This window comes from Zingiber officinale, chromosome 10A, assembly GCF_018446385.1.
Source record: "Zingiber officinale cultivar Zhangliang chromosome 10A, Zo_v1.1, whole genome shotgun sequence".
NCBI lineage: Eukaryota > Viridiplantae > Streptophyta > Magnoliopsida > Zingiberales > Zingiberaceae > Zingiber > Zingiber officinale.
The window spans coordinates 49,494,967-49,500,966 of record NC_056004.1 but is presented as its reverse complement, the minus strand read 5'-3'; positions in this window follow the sequence as shown (position 1 = coordinate 49,500,966).

The following is a 6,000-nucleotide window of genomic DNA, read 5'->3' as shown; positions in this document are numbered from 1 at the left end:
CTCAGGAGATTTACCTGTTGCCAGTCGATCCTCCAGATTGACTAGACTTTTGCTTAGCACTCGACGCTTCCGGACTTCCTGCTGGACATCCGCTTCCCGGCTAGTCCAGTCTTTCACCTGGTTCGCGACACCAGGACTTTCCACCTAGGGTTACCACCCCCTAGGATATTTGCCTGAAGCCATCGACCTGCCAAGACTTTCCGCATAGGGTTACCACCCCCTATGACCTAGGGTTACCACCCCCTAGGGTTTTCCACCTGCCTAACCGCAGCTAGGACTTTCCTGAAATACTCATTCAAACATGTTAGATCACACACTAACTTAACTTTGAATTCTTTGCCATTATCAAAACTAAGGTTCGATCGTCGGATGCTTCTGCACCAACAAAGTAATGGTATACACTTAGGCACGTCTAATAGTATCCTCCCCATCGGAGGCACTACTATTATTTGTGTGACCAAAGGAAAATCAACTATTAATTTGTCAAAAAGATAAGTTGACAAGATAATAAAATTAAAACCCCCTCTTACAAATGTCGAGTTTTTGTATACGTCCACACTATCGTGGCATACAAAATTCATGGTGTATGAGGTAATTTTATTTGTCAGGATGACAAGAAAATAAAATTAATGGGAAAAACTCCTCTTACAAATGTTTGGTTTTGTATACGTCCACACTATCGTGGCATACAAAATTCACGGTGTTTGAGGTAATTTTATTTGTCATAAAGATTTATTGACAAGAAAATAAATGGATAAAACCCTCCTCTTACAAATGTTTGAATTTGTATACGTCCACACTATCGTGGCATGCAAAATTCCCGGTGTTTGAGGTGTTGGTGAATTTAAATAATATTTTTTGAGGAATCAATGTTATTTTAAATTCAAAGTTTTGACCAAAATATTTGATCAAAGATAGACCAACTATTAATTTTATTTGTCATGAAGTTAGGATGACGAGATAATAAAATTAATGGACAAAATCTCCTTTTTGAATTTGTATACGTCCACACTATCTTGGCATACAAAATTCACGAGGATTTTAAGGAGTTGGTCTTGTCCAAATATTTTTGTGATTCTTAGGATTTCAAATGTTAGTCAATCCCCTAGTTGTTATACTATAGAAAAGACTTAGTAGTCCCAATTATAATGATTGGAAATAGGACTTGGACATTAAGGTAGACTGTCATCTTAGAACTGAGAGCAATATAGGTGTATTTAATTCATTAGTTGTTGAAACATGTTTAGTGGTGTTATCTACCAGTACCTGGAGTGTAGATACAGATGCCACTAATCATGTCTGCAATTCATTGCAGGGTTCCAAGAAACCCGACAACTATATGAAAAAGGAAAACACCGTCTACATGGGCACTACTGCAAAAGTAGCAACTTTTGTAGTGGGAGATGTTTATCCTCTGATAGGAATAAAATATGGATTTTCAGAAATTGTCTTTACGTACTAAGTTTAGAAAGAACCTGATTTTGGTTTCTAAACTATTAAAGAATATATATTTTGTCTATTTTGATAACAAACTTGTTATCAAGAAAAATAGGGAAGTTATCTGTTCTAGTACGTTGGTTGACAATTTATAATCCAATAACTCCCACGATGCAATAAATGGAAATTAATAACACATTTTCTAACTTTAATAAGAGGAAGTAACCTTCGAAAATGAACCAATCATATTTTTGGCATCTAAAGCTAGGTTATATTAACTTTAGTATGATTCAAAGGATAATAACCAATCAACTCTTGGGTTCATTGGTAGTGGAAATCTTTCCAACCTGCTAGTCTTACTTGGAAGGAAAAATAACCAAGAAGCTTTTAAGTCTAAGGGGTATGGAGCCAAAGATATGTTGGAATTGGTTCATTCTGATTTGTGTAGACCTTTGACTATCCAGGCGAGAGGTTGTTTCAAATATTTCATCTCTTTTATAGACGACTATTCGAGATAAGGATACATTTACTTGACGCGCCACAAGTCTAAGTGCTTTGATTAGTTCAAAGAGTACTAGGCTGATGTCGAGTAACATCAAAGTAAAATTATCAAGACACTATGGTGAAATCATAGTAACGAGTACCTCTTAGGAGAGTTTAGGAGTCACTTATCATAAGTCGGGATTTAATCCCAACTAACTGCACCTGGTACACCCCAACAGAATGGTGTAGTAGTAAGAAGGTATAAGGCTCTTATGGAATAATTAGATCGATGATGAGTTATTTAGAAAATTACCAAATTTGTTTTAAGGATATACACTGGAAACGGAAGTGAACATAGTACCTTCTAAGTCAGAACTCTCTACTCCCATAGAATTGCAGAATGGCATAAGCTTAGTCTAAAGCATATTCGGATTTGGGTGGTCTAGCACATGAGAGACACTGATAAGTTGGACATGAGTTCACTTGTTTGTGAGTTATCTTAGAAAAATGAAAAGAGGTTTATAGTCATTAAAATCGGAAAGTCATTGTTGGCACCAATGCCCGATTTTAGAAAAGGACTATACAGGCCCATGAGTAAAAATTGTTCTTAAGGAAATTAAATGACACGTCTAATCTAGTACCAACTGTATAAAATGAAATATCACAAGAAACTGCAACACGTATCACAAATGATACACAATTGCAGAAAGTGCCTCGTCATAGTGGGAGGGTTGTTAGGCAACCTAAAAGATTCATGTTTTGGAAGAGTCTTTGAACTTGATCCCTTGTGGACATGAACCTGATCCCCGGACATATGACGAAGCACTCCAAGATAAAGATGCAACATCTTTGCAAAGAATACAGAATTAGAATATATGTATTCTAATAGAGTCTGGGAGCTTATAAAATCACTAAATGGTGTAAAAGCCATTGGGTGAAAATAAGTCTACAATAGGAAAAGAGGGATAAACAGGAAGGTAGAAACTTTCAAAGCAAGGCTTGTTGAAAAAGGAAACTTTTTCACCGGTAGCCATGCTTAAGTCTATCCGGATTCTTTTATCTATTATTTCTCATATGGACTATGAGATTTAGCAAGTGGATGTCAAGACAGCTTTCCTTAATGGAAGACTTGAAGAAAACATCCATATAAAGCAACCAGAAGAGTTCATTGCAAAGAGTAAAGAGCATCTTGTGTGTAAGCTCAATCAGTCTATGGACTGAAGTAAAGCTTCAAGGTCTTGGAACATCCGGTTTAATAAAAGTAATCCAGACCTATGGATTTATTTTATAACCAAATGAGTCTTGTGTATACAAGAAGTGTGATGGAAACGTGATGATATTTCTTGTACTATACGTAGATAACATTTTTGGTAGTTGAAAACAATATCAAAGTGTTGTCAGAAGTAAGGGTATGGATGTCCAAATAATTTGATATGAAGGACTTGGGAGAATGCATATATTCTTGGGATCAAAGGGATCGCAAGAAAAGAATATTTTACTTATCCCAAGCTTCATATATCGAAACAATCCTTGCTCGTTTTAAGCATGCAAAACTCCAAGAAAGGTTTCTTACCTTTTCAGCATGGAGTAGCATTATCTAAAGAGATGTCTCCGAAGACATCAAAGGAGATAGAGGAAATGAAGGCAGTTCCTTATGCTTCGGCTGTCGAAAGACTAATGTATGTTATGCACGAGATCAGAAATCTATTTTGCCAAGGGCATAGTTAGCAGATATCAAAGTAACCCTTAACGAGGACATTGGACTACGGTAAAGCATATATTAAAGTACCTTAGAGGCACTTGAGATTATATGCTAGCTTACAAGGCAGATTATTATGGTCCCTGTGGGTTGCACGGATATTGACTTCCAATCGGATAGGGACAATAGTAAGTCGACCTCAGGGGTTTTGTGTTTACTTTAGGAGGTGAAGTCATAACTATGGAAGAGTGATAAGCAAAGGTGTTTTTTCATACTCCACCATAGAAGCTGAGTAAGTGGCAGCCTCTGAGGCAGTCATAGAAGCTGTATGGCACAGATACTTCATGATGGACTTAGACATGTTTTCTGGTTTGCCCAAAATTATTACAATTTATTGTAATAATAGTGGTGCAGTAGCAAACTCGAAGAAACCATAAGTCCATAAGGCAAGTAAACACAATAGAGCACAAGTACCACCCAATATGAGAAATCGTATAAACGAGGAGAAGTTGTTGTCGCCTAGATTGCATCAGGTGATGACCTGTAGATCCTTTCACTAAGGTCCTTAAGGCAAGAGCTTTTGATGGGCATATTGAAGGGTTGAGAATCAGATGTATGGCAACATTTATGGCAGCATAGTCTTTTAGTATAAGTGGGAGATTGTTAGAGTGTATACTAAAAGCCTAGCTTATGTATAAACATTTATTTAGAAATAAATAATCACAGTGGTCAATATCTACTGATCCTGTCTAAGAAGCTTCACAAGACGGAGATCTGAGAGAAAAAACCTACCGCTCGTGAAGAATAATACCTGTAGAACAATGATCCGAGAAACCCAAAGAGGATCGGAAAGAACAGCCACCGAATGCTCTCCTTGCACGAAGATCCAATGACAAGAAAGAAATCCAATCGAAGAGAAACCAGACTCGAAGCTTCCAGGACTTCCTGCGCATAAGAAATCAGCCAACACTATCGTCAGTGACCTAAGACCGGGGTGGGAATCCCTGGCTAGGCCCTCCGACGCTCAAGTTAGTGATCTCTCTTGGGGTGGAAGAAGGAAGAAAAAGAAGAAGGAGGAGAACGGTAGTTGAAAATTAGGGTTCTGAATGTGCGCAATGATGTGAACTTACCTAGCCAACGGAGAGGATTCCCCTTTTTATACCACTTCATATAACCTCCGTAGTCATGAAGTGGACCCCGGTTTGTTAGAGTTTGTTACAAGATGACGTAAGCTGCGTACTTGCGGTAAATGACTTTTAAGGAATCTTTTTTGTACCCCAGATGTACCTTCTTTGTCGTCTAGTACCTGCAAAATAGTCTAAAAATACATTTCCCGCCAAAACATATAATACCTATCATACAATCACATATTGCAAATATCTTCCTGCATCGCTTTATTTGAAATATTACTTCTCCTTTGTTTCACAAGTTCTTTTAAAGTATTTCTACCTTTCCTACTCGTCCCTCCTGTTTTTACTACATCATAGATAACTTAATATACTAATGTTTCTTGTATTGATCGAGGCTAAGCTTAATTAGGTTTGATCAATTATTATTACCTCTCATGAGGCTCCTGGGGCAGTGCTCGTCCGGGCTCCTTTATGTTTATTATTCTAGCTAGCCCTGGGCTATATTTTATCAAGTATCTTTTCAAGGTATTAGTCAACCCGGTCGATATTGACTTTCCTTCTTAAAGGCATGTCTCAGTCGATATTAGTCTACTCACTCGGAAGTATATCCCGGCCGATATTGGCCTTCCTTCTTAAAGGAATGTCTCGGTCGATACTGGCCTACTCGCTCGGAAGTATATCCCAGCCGATATTGGCCTTCCTTCTTAAAGGCATGTCTTGGTCGATACTGGCCTACTCACTCGGAAGTATATCCCGGCTGATATTGACTTTCCTTCTTAAAGGCATGTCTCGGTCGATATTGGTCTACTCACTCGGAAGTATATCCCGGCCGATATTGGCCTTCCTTTGAGGTATATGCTGATTGATATGGGTGTTCCTCCTTGGAGGCATATCCCGGCCGATATTGGCCTACTCACTCGGAAGTATATCCCGGCCGATATTGGCCTTCCTTTGAGGTATATGCTGATTGATATGGGTCTTCCTCCTTGGAGACATATCCCGGCCGATATTGGCCTACCTCTTTTGAGGTATATCCCGGCCGATATTAGCCTATCTTCTCCGTTTGGTTATCTCCTTTCCCTTCCTTATCGGGGACCCATGAAATCTAACCCATATCACTAGCCTTCCCTTCAAGTCTAGTCGAAGGAGGTGTAGACGACTGACTAGACACAAGTCTGATTTTATTTTTTCCCTACCCGTGACTCTGCCACAGGTACTGAAGTGACCTTACAAATTTTATGTACAGCTATC